Source organism: Podarcis pityusensis (genome assembly GCF_964106645.2).
Source record: "Podarcis pityusensis genome assembly, contig: HAP1_SCAFFOLD_121, whole genome shotgun sequence".
NCBI classification, from domain to species: domain Eukaryota; kingdom Metazoa; phylum Chordata; class Lepidosauria; order Squamata; family Lacertidae; genus Podarcis; species Podarcis pityusensis.
In genome coordinates, this window is record NW_028293473.1 from 90,589 (window position 1) to 103,464 (window position 12,876).

The window sequence follows — 12,876 nt, forward strand, 5'->3', positions numbered from 1 at the left end:
ATGACTGCCTGCTTCAGTGTCTCAGACACAGAGAGAGAAACGAAAGCAAGAGACAAAACATAAACTTCCTGTGAAGAGGAAATACGCAGACTCTGTGACTCACAAAGCCTGCTCCCTTTTAAGGTGAAACGGAAATATCCTAAGCCCAAGCCAGGGAAAAGCATTACTTTACTGCTGTACGCCGGCTCCCTCAGCCAGTAAAGCGAGATGAGAACTGCAACCCCAGAGTCGGCTACGACTGGACCTAATGGTCAGGGGTCCCTTTACCTTTACCTTAAAGAAGGGCTGAAAGTACTTTGTACTGGATGTTTAGAAGTGTTCATGACAGGCCCCAGGTCATACGGAATATTAGCCATGCCTGGAAAATAGAAGGCTTATTTATTTATTCTCTTTCAATATCTAGAAACCACACTTTGCTATGTAGATGACTCACAACTGATTTTATTTAGGCAATTGAAAGAGGAGGATAAACCCTTCTTGCTGGGCTCTGGAAGCTCCTGCGAGATCTTGGGGGAGCCTCCCAGATTCCAGTCAGCAAGGTAAAGGGCTTGAAAGCTCTTGCCATGAAGGGTTTGGCCACCGTGCAAATCGCTTTTAAGACCTTACTTGGTTCTGAGAGGCTCCTGCGAGATCTCAAGGGACCGTTTTGAGATCTCTGATGGCAGGGGTGATTCCAGGAGTCATTCTGACTTTGCACGATCTGCCTTTATGCACAATCTTCAGGAATGTAAGCCTCCCTCAAGTGGTGAGTGTCTGTAAAAAGTTGTACTTGAACTCTTCACATCTCTCAGCCAGGCTTTGGGTGCTTTCACACATCTCACTTTTCGGGCATTTCACCTGTTTCTTTGGCCCTGAGATTGATGTAAGGGGGGCAGAAGGAGAGAGGAGGGCTGTCCAGGAGCCAGCCAGGAACAGAGGGGACTGGGGCTGAGGCCTCCTGTCCTGGAACAGGCATGTCTGGACCTTGTTGTTGATGGGGAGATCTTCTGGGGGTCCTGCTCCTCCTCCCAAGATTTGGGCAGGACTGACCTTTGACATCACCCCTGCCCTGGTTATGCAGGGATAGCCAGTATGGAGACCTTCAAATAGTTTTAACTACAACTCCCATAATCTCCAGATGTCATGGCCAGTGGTTAGGGAGGATGGGACTTGTAGTCCACAACACCTGGCTACTATCTCATGAGCTCATATTGTTCATTCCAGGTTTGTTGTCTGAATGATGGTGTGATGCTAAATCTCTGTTCCCTTTTCTCTCCCAGACACTGTGGAATATGGACTTCAGCTGCGAAAAGGTACATTTCCGGGTGAAGCACAGACACTAATTAGGGAGAGATGGGATCCGCATCTCAAAAGACCAGGCCACTGCACCTCTTCCGTCCATGCCGTATTTTCCCTTATTTCCCAGAGGCATCTGTTCCGTGAGAGCAGCTTGCTGGGCTACAGGGGCTCATGGCCTGATCCTGCAGACTCTTAGGAAGCCCACAGCCCAGGATGGCTGGCTTTTCTGTGCCGAATCTCAATAAGACACAGGGGTGGTGTGAAGCCAAAGGCTCCCGGCACATGAGGGGGAAATATCCCTTTGAGCCATACAAGATCCCCACCCCTTTTATGTAAGAGTGGGAAATGCATGAACACAAATAGCTCAGAAAATGGCTGCAACAACCTTTGGGGGCTAGAAGGTGAATGGGTTCTGGTGTCAGTGGAGGGAGCTGGGGGCTGCCTGAGTGTGAACTGCAGTGGTTCAGCGTCCCTGCAAGATTGGGGGTCTTCCCTCAGCTTTTGTATTGGAGGGGAGACATGACTTCTCTGCTAAAACAAGAGAAAGTTGAGTAAACCTAAAAGAGCAGGGCAGAATTACACCACAGACCAGGGGAAAAGGCTCAATGGCAAGATAGAAGTCCAGTCTGGCCTGATTCTGGACACCACAAAAAGGGAATCATAAGAGCTGGAAAAGATGTAAAAATGGCAGCATAAAGGAAACTCTTATTTACCTTTAAAATCATATTCTGGGATTCTTTTAGAAAACACTTAGTAAAATACATAAAAGTTAATCAATACAATAAACTTGAAAAACACATTACATTTAACAAAACAAAAAACTAATAGCAGCACTGGCAACATCCAATATCCCACATAATTTCCAAAGTGCAAAAGTGTGTTTTTAAAAAGAAATCACTTGATTACTTTCCGTAACGTGGCAGGGGTAGGGAGGACTGCAGAGCAGATCTTCTTTCTAATGTCCACCAGCCTGACCAATTTTTAAATTGGTTTCTCGTGATGCTTCCACTGCCCCCCTTTTCCATAAATGTGAGGAACAGTGAAGAAAAAGATGAATTATATAGCCAAATCAGGTCTGGGGAGCCAGGATGGGGTCTTTGCATTGAAGGTGACAAATGTGTGTGTGTGTGTGTGTGTGTGAATGCATTAACGATTAACACAATTCATAGGAAAAGAAAGCCATTCATATCAACGATGTAATAGAACCATCAATATTCTGCGTTGCTCTAACCAAACTGCAAGCTAAAATTGAGTTTGTTCTTGGCTAACTGCTTATAGTTTTCCTGGGGGAAACAAACCATAGGCCCAAACACCTGCCAGGGACTCCTGCATCACACTGCAGAACATGGAATGGAGTCCCTCAGATGGTGGTAGACTCTTCATCTTTGGAGGTTTTTAAGCAGAGGTTGGGTGGCCCCCTGTCGTGCATGCTTTAGTTGGGATCCCTACATAGCAGGGGGTTGGACTAGAGGACCCTTCTGCCATGAACTGTGGGTTTGGCCTTAGACAAGCCACTGTCTCTCAGCTTCAGTCCTCCCATCTGAAAAATGGCCATAGTAAGATTGACTTAACTTACTGGGAACTTGCAAGGGTTCTATGTAGAGAATGTGTGTTAAGTACTTCAAACACTTGAAAGAACTGCAAATATTTCAAGAATCATTAAGAACCTGTCTTGAATGCAGAGCCATGGAGACCCTGTTCATTTCAGAGCGGATGCTATTTCTGTCATGTACCTAAAACAGAGTCAGCTTCCCCGTTGACGTCGTTTCTCTTCTCTTTCCTCCTCTGCCCCCACAGAAAACGTAACTTTGGATCCAGACACAGCAAATCCTTACCTCATCCTGTCTGAGGATCGAAAGAGTGTGAGAGATGGAGAAGTGCGTAGACGCCTGCCGAACAACCCTGAGAGATTTGACACACATGGCGATGTGCTGGGATGTGAGGGTTTCACATCAGGCAGACATTTCTGGGAGGTCATTGTGGGAAGAGAGGAGGGGTGGGGGGTGGGGGTGGCCAGAAAGTCTGTGAAGAGGAAGGGTGATTTAGGTTTTGATACTACGGAAGGGATCTGGGGTTTGGGGAAGTGGGACGGTGGGTACAAGTTATGCTCCCCCTATGAGGACCCTGTTCCAAGTGAGGAGCCTGAGAGGATCCGAGTGACCCTGAACTGTGAAGGGAGACGGGTGTCCTTTTACGATGCAGATACAGCAGCCCTTCTCCATGCAGATACAGCAGCCCCCTTCTCAGGAGAGACCCTCCAGCCCTACTTTTATGTGAGCGAGAAAGCGAACCTGAGACTCTCTTGACTGAAGGTGCAGACAGACAAGCATATATTCACTGTCATCATGGCACATTCAGTCTCCTCTTCAGGACTGAGCTGACAGGCACTTCAGGAGAAACCATATTTGCAGAACGGTGATTGGCCATCCCTTGTGTCAATCATGATGCAACTCTCCCTTCTCAGGCCAGCTTTGTAAATGACACTGATTGATTGGGTCCCCTGTCAGTCCCCAAACTTGCCTGTTTTCTCTCCCTTGGGAATAGGCTACTTCTGTCAGTGCAGGAGGTGCAAAGGGGGAAAGAAGCAAGAAAATAATTTAGGAAACAACAGCAACACACACCCCCTGCAATATTCCTGTTTTGATGTTCTCTCTCCAACCTCCAACTTGAGTTTTCTAGAGACAATACCATCATCTTTTATGAATAAAACCAGAATTATGCACGGGCATCACTTAAAACCTTCCTCAGCCTCAATCCCTTTCTCAGATTCCCTTTCCTTCCCCAAAACCTCCACTGACCATGAATGGAAGTTCCAAAATCCCCCCCCCTTTTTTTTTCTTTTTTTTTTGCTGCTACTCAGGGAAGCTTATGTGGCAATATAGCAAAATCAGAGACCTGTTTGCTAGTCGGTCCAGAACGCACAACTTACTTGTGTGATTGCAGCCTGGAGCACTTTGTCTAAACAAATTAATAAATAAATAAATAGAAAGAGGGTGAGAGATGGGAAAACCTCTTGGAAGGGACTGTGTGAGATCTCACAAGAGTCTCCAAAGCCCAGAAGGCAATTGGGGGGGGGCGCTTTGGCAGTGGGAGAAAGGGTTTCTAAGTCCACCTTGCTTACTGGCCTCTACAAAGGTTGCATAAAGCTCTCAAGATCTCTGGCTTCGGACACGTAGGGATGGTTGCTTGGGGCGCATTTTCGGGGGTCTTCCTGACTTATCCAATATTGCTTTTGCATTCTGACCCCAGAAACATAATCCCCCCACAGGTTTTGGGCCTTGATGTAACAAAATCCCCTCTGACAGTGAAGAGCCTCTGTCAGAAGTTCTGAGGAGAGAACAGTGACAATCTAGAGGATTTTGGGGAGTGGGTTTTCCCCCTGTAAATTCCCATGTATACAATTATATTCTCCAAGGTGCTTTGTAGTGAACAGTCAGATACTTATCTGTATTTTTAGAGATCACCTCTTCTTTTTTTGTTTATACAGTGGTACCTCAGGTTACAGATGCTTCAGGTTACAGACTCCGCTAACCCAGAAATAGTACCTCGGGTTAAGAACTTTCGTTCAGGATGAGAACAGAAATCATGTGGTGGCAGCAGGAGGCCCCATTAGCTAAAGTGGTGCTTCAGGTTAAGAACTGTTTCAGGTTAAGAACAGACCTCCAGAATGAATTAAGTTCTTAACCAGAGGTACCACTATGTGTGTGTGTGTGTGTGTGTGTGTGTGTGTAAAATTTTGCAGCACAGGCACACACATTCATACAACTAAACATAAAAGTAGTAAAAGACAAGGTAAAAAGACATTAAAAGATAAAAGATAAGAATACTAGTGAAAAGAATAAGCAATATCAGCATAGCATACAAAAACTCATACAATACAAATAATAAACTATTGCTCCAGAAGCGGTTTAGTCCTGCTGGCCCCATGACCCAGAAAGCTGTCTGTGGACAAATGCTGTCTCTCCCGGCCTGAAAGGAAGATGAGTGCCGCAACCCCATACTTGCCTTTGACTGGACTTAACCATCCAGGGGTCCCTACCTTACCTTACCTTTACCTTTTTATATTTCAATTATTTTCTTCCAGTTGACTTCCTTCATCCTCAGCACAGTTGCATTTTCATTTTTGATAAATTGTTTCCTCCTTTTTGTATATTTTTTACCCATCTTTATTTTTGTTTTTATTTTTTATTTGAGGGCACTGCTTTTTAAGGTAATCCCTGTATTTTCCCCATTCTTTTTGAAATTTTTGTTTGGGCTGCCCCCTAATTGCATCTGTCATTCTAGCCAATTCTATATAATCAAATAATTTATCTTGCCATTCTTTTCTTGTTGGTGTTATTTCTTTTTTCCAATATTTAGCAATTAATGTTTTCGCAGCTGTAGTACCATAAAGGAATATTTTCTTATTTTCTCTGGCTATATTCGTATCTAATATCCCCAATAAAAAAGCTTCTGTTTTCTTAACAAAGTTTTCTTTAAACATTTTCTTTAGCTCTTCGTATACCATGTCCCAAAAGCTTCCAATTTTGTCACATGTCCACCACACATGTAGTAGTGTCCCCTCTACAGTGGTACCTCGGGTTTAGTACTTAATTCGTTCCGGAGGTCCGTTCTTAACCTGAAACTGTTCTTAACCTGAAGCATCACTTTAGCTAATGGGGCTAACCCAAGGTACCACTGTACAAATTTAAATCAGGTAATGCCAATCCACCCCTATTTTTTTATCTATTAAAAGTTTATACTGCCAAATAAATTTTTTTATACTGCCAAATAAACTTTGATAGATCTTTTTGCCAAGATTTAAATCCCACCCCTCCAATGATTGGTATCATTTGAAATAAGAACATCATTTTAGGCAACACTTTCATTTTCACAACTGATATCCTGCCACACATTGCTTATCTTAACTACAAATTTCCAAATCTCTCTTGAATTATTTCCATATTTTTATATACCGTATTTTTTGCTCTATAACACGCACCTGACCATAACACGCACGTAGTTTTTAGAGGAGGAAAACAAGAAAAAAATATTCTAAACGAAACAGTGGATGTATGAGTTTTGTGGTTCATGCTGTGGCCACAGACATGTGATCTGACAGTGAGTTTGGAGTAGCCTAATGCAAAAATCCTGAGGATCCATGTGGATCTGTGCTTTGTAACCACATTTTAAGTGGGGAGGGAAGGAAAAGCACTCAAGGGACAAGGAGTACGCGTGGGGTGTGTGGAGAAGGATGCTGCTAATAATGAAGAAGAGGGGTTTAAGGGGAGAAGAAGCACGCGTGGGGTGGGTGGAGAAGGATGCTGCTAATAATGAAGAAGAGGGATATAAGGGGAGAAGGCTCCTTTCCCACTTTGCTCCTTTAAAGCAAGCAGGCTCTGCTTTTCTCCCTCCTCCCCGCTCATCCCTGGCTTAGCGAGCTGAAAAACTTTGCTGCTATGTAGCAAGCTGAGTGGGGAGGAGAGAGGGACAGAGAGCCTGCTTGCTTTAAAGGAACCAACCGGACAGGAGCCGCTTACACTTGTGTAAGCGGCTCCTCTCCTCTCCCGCTTTGCTCCTTTAAAGAAGCAGGCTCTCTGTCCCTTTCTCCTCCCCACTCAGCGGCTCTTCTCCCGCTTTGCTGTTTCAAAGCGAGCCACGGAGGAGGGAAGGAAGGGGAACCATGGATCCTCTGCTCACGACTGCAGCAGATCCCCCCCGCCACCCATAGGCATTCCCTCCATAACACGCACAGACATTTCCCCTTACTTTCTAGGAGGAAAAAAGTGAGTGTTATGGTGCAAAAAATACGGTAGTTATCCTTGAATAGGTTACTGTTTTTAATCGTCGGCCAAATTCCCAAGTACTTAGTTTGGTTTACTATTGTTAATCCTGATATCTTCTGCAGTTCTTCTTTTTCCTGCATTGACGTATTTTTGCTAACATATTGGTTTTATTCTTGTTTAGTTTAAATCCTGTCACTTTTCCTAATTAAAGAATCCTTTATATTATTTTTGGTACACTCTCTTCTGGATTTTTGGTAGTTAGGATCAGATCATCTGCAAAGGCCTTCATCTTATGTGATTCCTTTCCCACTGTTATACTTTTTATATTTTGATCTTACCTTATTGCGTTCACAATAAATACTAAAGGTGAAAGAGGACAGCCTTGCCTGCTCCCTTTACTTATCTTTAAATCTTCCATTATTTCAATATTAAGGATCAGTTTGGCTCTCTGGTTTCAATATATTGCCTCAATGCCTCTCTTAAAGTTTTCCCCGAGCCCTATTATTTCTATAGATTTTTTCATAAAGTTCCACAAGATATTATCTAAGGCAGGCACCCCCAAACTCAGCCCCCCAGATGTTTTGGGACTACAACTCCCATCATCCCTAGCTAACAGGACCTAGTGGTCAGGATGGTGGGAGTTGTAGTCCCAAAACATCTGGAGGGCTGAGTTTTGGAGTATCTGATCTAAGGCCTTCTCCTCATCACCTCTTCTTATCCTTTTGTATAACTGGAAGAATTTGTGGATATGTTTCATGTGCTAGCATGTTTGATTTTATTAAAGATTGTCCTTCTCATTGTTCCTATGTTGTTTCGAACTCAACAGTATAATGGCCCCATCCATTCCCCATGACACTTCTCCAGGGATTTTAAGAGGGTGATATCAGAGAAACCCTGTGCGGTAGAAGAGGCTGAACTGAGAGACTTAGAAAAAAGGAAACACATTAAAGTTTGTGGTCAAAAGGGATTTGAACCTGGGCCTTGTCACCCCAAGTCTGGGCACTCAGAATTTGAAATCTTAACAAGGATCCCTTCAGAGATTTGCTTGACAGCCCTTCCTGCAAAGTTCCTGTATGTGGAAGCTCATATTCAGACCTTCTTGTGTTTACCGTGAATGTCTGCAGGAGGAGTTGATCCAGTTTGAGTGGCTGATTTCAGGGGCTTCCCTGCATAAACTCATATTTTGCACCTGGGTCCATTTCTTGATCTCAGCATTCTGATTAAAAATGAAAGCAAATCCCCCAAGTCAGAAGTCTGCCCATCCCTTTATTTGTGGGAATCCCTCAACCAGGAGAGCAGTGAGCCTCAGCCGTACCTGCCATTTCAGCGAGAGAGCAGCTACCCTATTGACACCCTATTTCTTAAAATACAGTCAGTTGTGGGCAAAGTGAAGGGGGGGATGAAAAGAATGCCAATTATAATAGCTCCCCACCCCATTGTCAACAGAAGCATTGCAACCAGTGCCAAACAGATGGGGCAACAAATTGGCAGAGGCGTTTTCATTCAACATTTTTATCATGGTCTTCCGAATGGTAATTTGCAAGTCGGAAGAGGAAGTGAAGGCAGCACATCTTTCTAATCTCTTCTGAGCTCTATGGCACAAACAAGAAATCAAGCCTATAGCCCTGTGTCCTGGGATAAGTCCCTTTGAACTTACTGTTAAGTAGACATAGGAGTGCATTTTATTTTGTAGACAAAAAGGATTAGCTCACGGGTTTTGGTGATTGCCTAGAGAGAAAGGACTTGTTCATACAGCACATCATATGATTTTGGACACTAACTTAGACATCCTTTTAAAGTTGGTGAGACGAAAGGTTTGAGACCAAAAGCCCTTTCCTGTGGTTCGCCTCTACAACTTCAGCTGATTCAGAGGTAGACTGCCTCTGCCCCAGGAGGTTTCACTGAGCAGGATGCTGTGCTCTGGCAGCACCAGAAATGACTCCCCTCTGACCTGGCCAACTGCTGCCGCTGGGTCTGTGCAGGTAACAGTTATAATTACTTCATAATCATTAATACAGGCTTAATGAATACAAGCAAAACATAAAGGCAGTCTGTGGGCCTGAGGATAAAGGTAAAGGGACCCCTGACTGTTAGGTCCAGTCGTGGACGACTGGGGTTGCGGCACTCATCTCGCTTTATTGGCTGAGGGAGCCGGCGTACAGCTTCCGGGTAATGTGCCCAGCAGGACTAAGTCGTTTCCAGTGAACCAGAGCAGCGCACGGAAACGCCGTTTACCTTCCTGCCGGAGCGGTACCTATTTATCTACTTGCTCTGCGTGCTTTCGAACTGCTAGGTTGGCAGGAGCAGGGACCGAGCAACGGGAGCTCACCCCGTCGCGGGGATTTGAACCGCCGACCTTCTGATCAGCAAGGCCTAGGGTCTGTGGTTTAACCCACAGCGCCACCCGCGTCCTATGGGCTTGAGGATACCCACCCCCCAAAAGCTTTTCAATGTGTCTCCTCCGACACCTCAGCCCTTCAGCTCCGGACTGGACATCTCCAACTCCACGGATCTCCTGCCCTGTTCAAAGGGAAGTATGGTGTGGGAGACAGGGAAGAAAGGATCAAGGGCCCACAGCAGAGGGCGGTGGTGAAGGTGCCGTGTTCCAGCACTCCCTCCAACCTGAGGAACCAATATCCTATCAGCCAGCCCTGACTGGCGGTTAATGCCAGGTTGGCTGTGAATAAAGTTCCTCTCTTCCATGATTTGATTGGGGATGAGATAATAGGTAAAGGTAAAGGACCCCTGGACAGTTAAGTCCAGTCAAACGCAACTATGGGGTTGCGGCGCTCATCTCGCTTTCAGGCCAAGGGAGCTGGTGTTTGTCCACAGGCAGCTTTCCAGTGAAGAAGACAAATCAAATACGATACTCCTTTTCCTTATGGGAATGTCAGAGGAGCCCAGGTAGGAGTTTCAGTAGGCCGGAGGGAAACAGAACAATCGAGGCAAGTCGGAGCAAAGCGGCAGTTTCACCCGATCTTTATCTTCTGCTGCAGCAGGGTCTTTTCTTTCTTTTTTCTTCTTTTTTTCTTGCTGCAGCAGGGTCTTGACCCACTTATGCAAGATAGGCAAGAACCCTGAACAAAAGGATAAACACATATTTATAATTTCCCTCCTCAGGTGTCCCTCTCTCCTTCCCTTCCCCATCATGCGTGTCACAGAAATGTCAAGAGAGGAGGTGTCGGAGATAAGGTTACAGATAACTTTTACACGGGTGATGGTGGTTGATGTTTGAGTACTGTAGTTGATATTCATGTTTCCTTAACTACCTGGTGCTGGTGTCTGACCTTACTAATGACTATTTCCTCAGTGTCTTAGAAAAAGAAGTGACCTCATTCGACTCCTTTGCCTGGTTCTTTATCGCTAGCTGGCACAAATAGTCTTTTAAAAAAGAGTGCTTTAAAGAATGCAGCTTTTATTCTTTGAAGTCTTCGTCTCCAATCACCTCTGACACAGCTTTACACACCTCAAATGCAACCAACCAACAACCATCCCATATGCACAGTATATATATTTATAGCTGAAAGGCAGCATGTGTCATGCAGGCTTTGCCAATTCATGGTGGGCCTCAGTTCCTTTTGTTTCTTCGTTTAAAGAAACAGCAGCTACCTTTTAGGCCATGACATTTTGCTTCATAGGACAGATGCCAGACGCAATCGCTGAGCTGTGGACAACAACCCTTACTTGCAGTGCCTGGGTGTGAACAACTTCTCACCATCTTAGCTAGATGGGCCATTTTTGAGGGAGATGCTGCCCTTATTGGTGTCTGGTGTTTTATATAGTTTTGTGAATGGTTCATTCAATAAATGTGTGTGGATTTTATGAATGGATATAGTTTCCTTGCAGACCCGGTGGATGGAAGTGTGGGGCATACATCTTCGGAAATCAGACATTAGAAGGATTAATTCCTCAGTATACAGTGGTACAGGCGAAAATACATACGTGACTACATTTGTGGAAAACATTACTCTTAATCAGCCATTAACACATTTCACATCGTTGCCTTTTCTTCATATGTATACATTTGACATTAGCATTGAGTACTCTTTCACCACAGTGTCAGGTTTTGTTAGAGAAGACATATTTCATATAGAGTACCCGCCCCCTCATTTCAGTCTACATCACCGGGTCATGTGGTCAGCATGACTAGACGACTTATGGTGCAATGGAACACTGTGATGGAAACCAGAGTGCATGGAAATGTCATTTACCTTCTTGCCTATTTATCTACTTGCACTGGTAAGCTTTCAAACTGCTTAAGTTGGCAGGAGCTGGGACTCAGCAACGGGAGCTTACTCCGTTGCAGGGATTTGAACTGCCCACCTTATGATCTGCAAGCCCAAGAGGCTCAGTGGTTTAGACTACAACGTCACCCACGTCTGGTCTGTATTCCTGAGGCCTGGGTGGATAAACAAGATGGAGTTGGTCTCGCCCAGTTGTGCCTACCTGGGTACTTGTTTCAGCATCAGGGCAGACTTGAGAGCCAGCAAGTGGAGGGTTGCTGTGGTCCAGAGAGATTCCTCTTTCTCTCTCCAGATGAATAGGGATCTACAGTGTTCGTTCCTGGCACTGAGTAATTGGGACAGATATGGGATTCTGCTAGTTTACTGCTGGCCTCGCTCCCCAGCAGTCCCCCTGCCTGAGTGGCAGAGCCAGTCTTGGTGGCAGAGTTGGGGGCTCCCAGACTGCTGCATCTGGGGGGCTTCAACCTCCATGTTGAGGCGACTGACTCTGGGGGTGGTGGCTCAGGAATTCATGGCTGCCTTGACAACCATGGGGCTGTCCCAACATGCTGTTGGCCTGATTAATATCACAGGTCACACTCTGACTCTTGTCTTTTTGACCGGGCAGGAAGAGAGTGATCTGAAACTGGGAGATAATTGACCTCAGTCTGTTGTCCTGGTCAAATCACTTCCTGTTGAAATTAGGCTTTTTCAGCACCATTTCCCCTCTGCAGAGGTGGGGCACCCATGAGAATGGTCCACCCTCAGAGGCTGGAGGATTTTCCAGCTGATATGACTGGCACTTCTGTTGAAGCCCTGGTCAGGATCCCTCAGGATCCCTTTCCCACTTTGGGATGCCCATTTGGCCTGGTATAGTACTCTCAAGCTGTGCAGGTTACAGTTATCATTATCATAATCCTCATTAATATTGACTTAATGAAAACAACAAAAACATTAGTGTGTCCGTTGGGATAAACTGCTGCTTGTGCTACTTTTTTGTTGTTCTCCTGGAACTATTAGGCTGACTACGGGCCTGAGGACATCCACCCCAAAAGAACTGTCCCCTCAGCCTTTTATTCAGTTAAAGACCCTTCTGCAAAATGTCAACACAGAGACAGCAGGAATCATAATAATCCACAAGGATCCAGAATATGAAACGGAAAACAATTTTGGGTGGATCTGTAATGGCCTCAAATGTTTTGTCTTCATTTTTACGCTTGAACATAGACCCAAATTAAGAAGGGGACCCTCACTTCAGCATGGATCAAATGAAATGTCAGGGGGAAATGTTCAGAGCATCAACATTGAATTATTTTTTTAAAGTGTGATTTGTAAAGAATTTTATGAGGAATGTGTCAACCACCGAAAAAGAATAATTCAGCAGTACATAAAGATAAAAAAAATCACAAGTGAAAAGAGTGAGAACTCTTCCCCTACACCAAAAAATAAAAAAGAAAGATAAAAGGTTCCATGGTTAATGTTAATTTTTCTGAGAGGATGGACTGACTGGAGATGGGATCAGTGGATGGGGGGAAAATGGAGGAAGCTGGACCTGAAGAGCAGCTTAAAAATTCACCTGGACTGCAGGAAGATTCATTGGTTTAGCGGGG

At 44.9% G+C, this 12,876-nt stretch overlaps 1 pseudogene across 1 annotated transcript in view; it reads left to right on the plus strand.

Annotated features, from left to right (window-relative positions):
- LOC308468924 overlaps positions 1-12,876 on the plus strand; it is a 55,193-nt pseudogene that overhangs the window by 25,556 nt on the left and 16,761 nt on the right. Inside the window, exons 13-14 of the transcript XR_013991534.1 lie at positions 1,260-1,292; positions 3,076-3,835. The product of XR_013991534.1 is annotated as an uncharacterized misc_RNA (transcript). The remainder of the gene's footprint in view (positions 1-1,259; positions 1,293-3,075; positions 3,836-12,876) is intronic.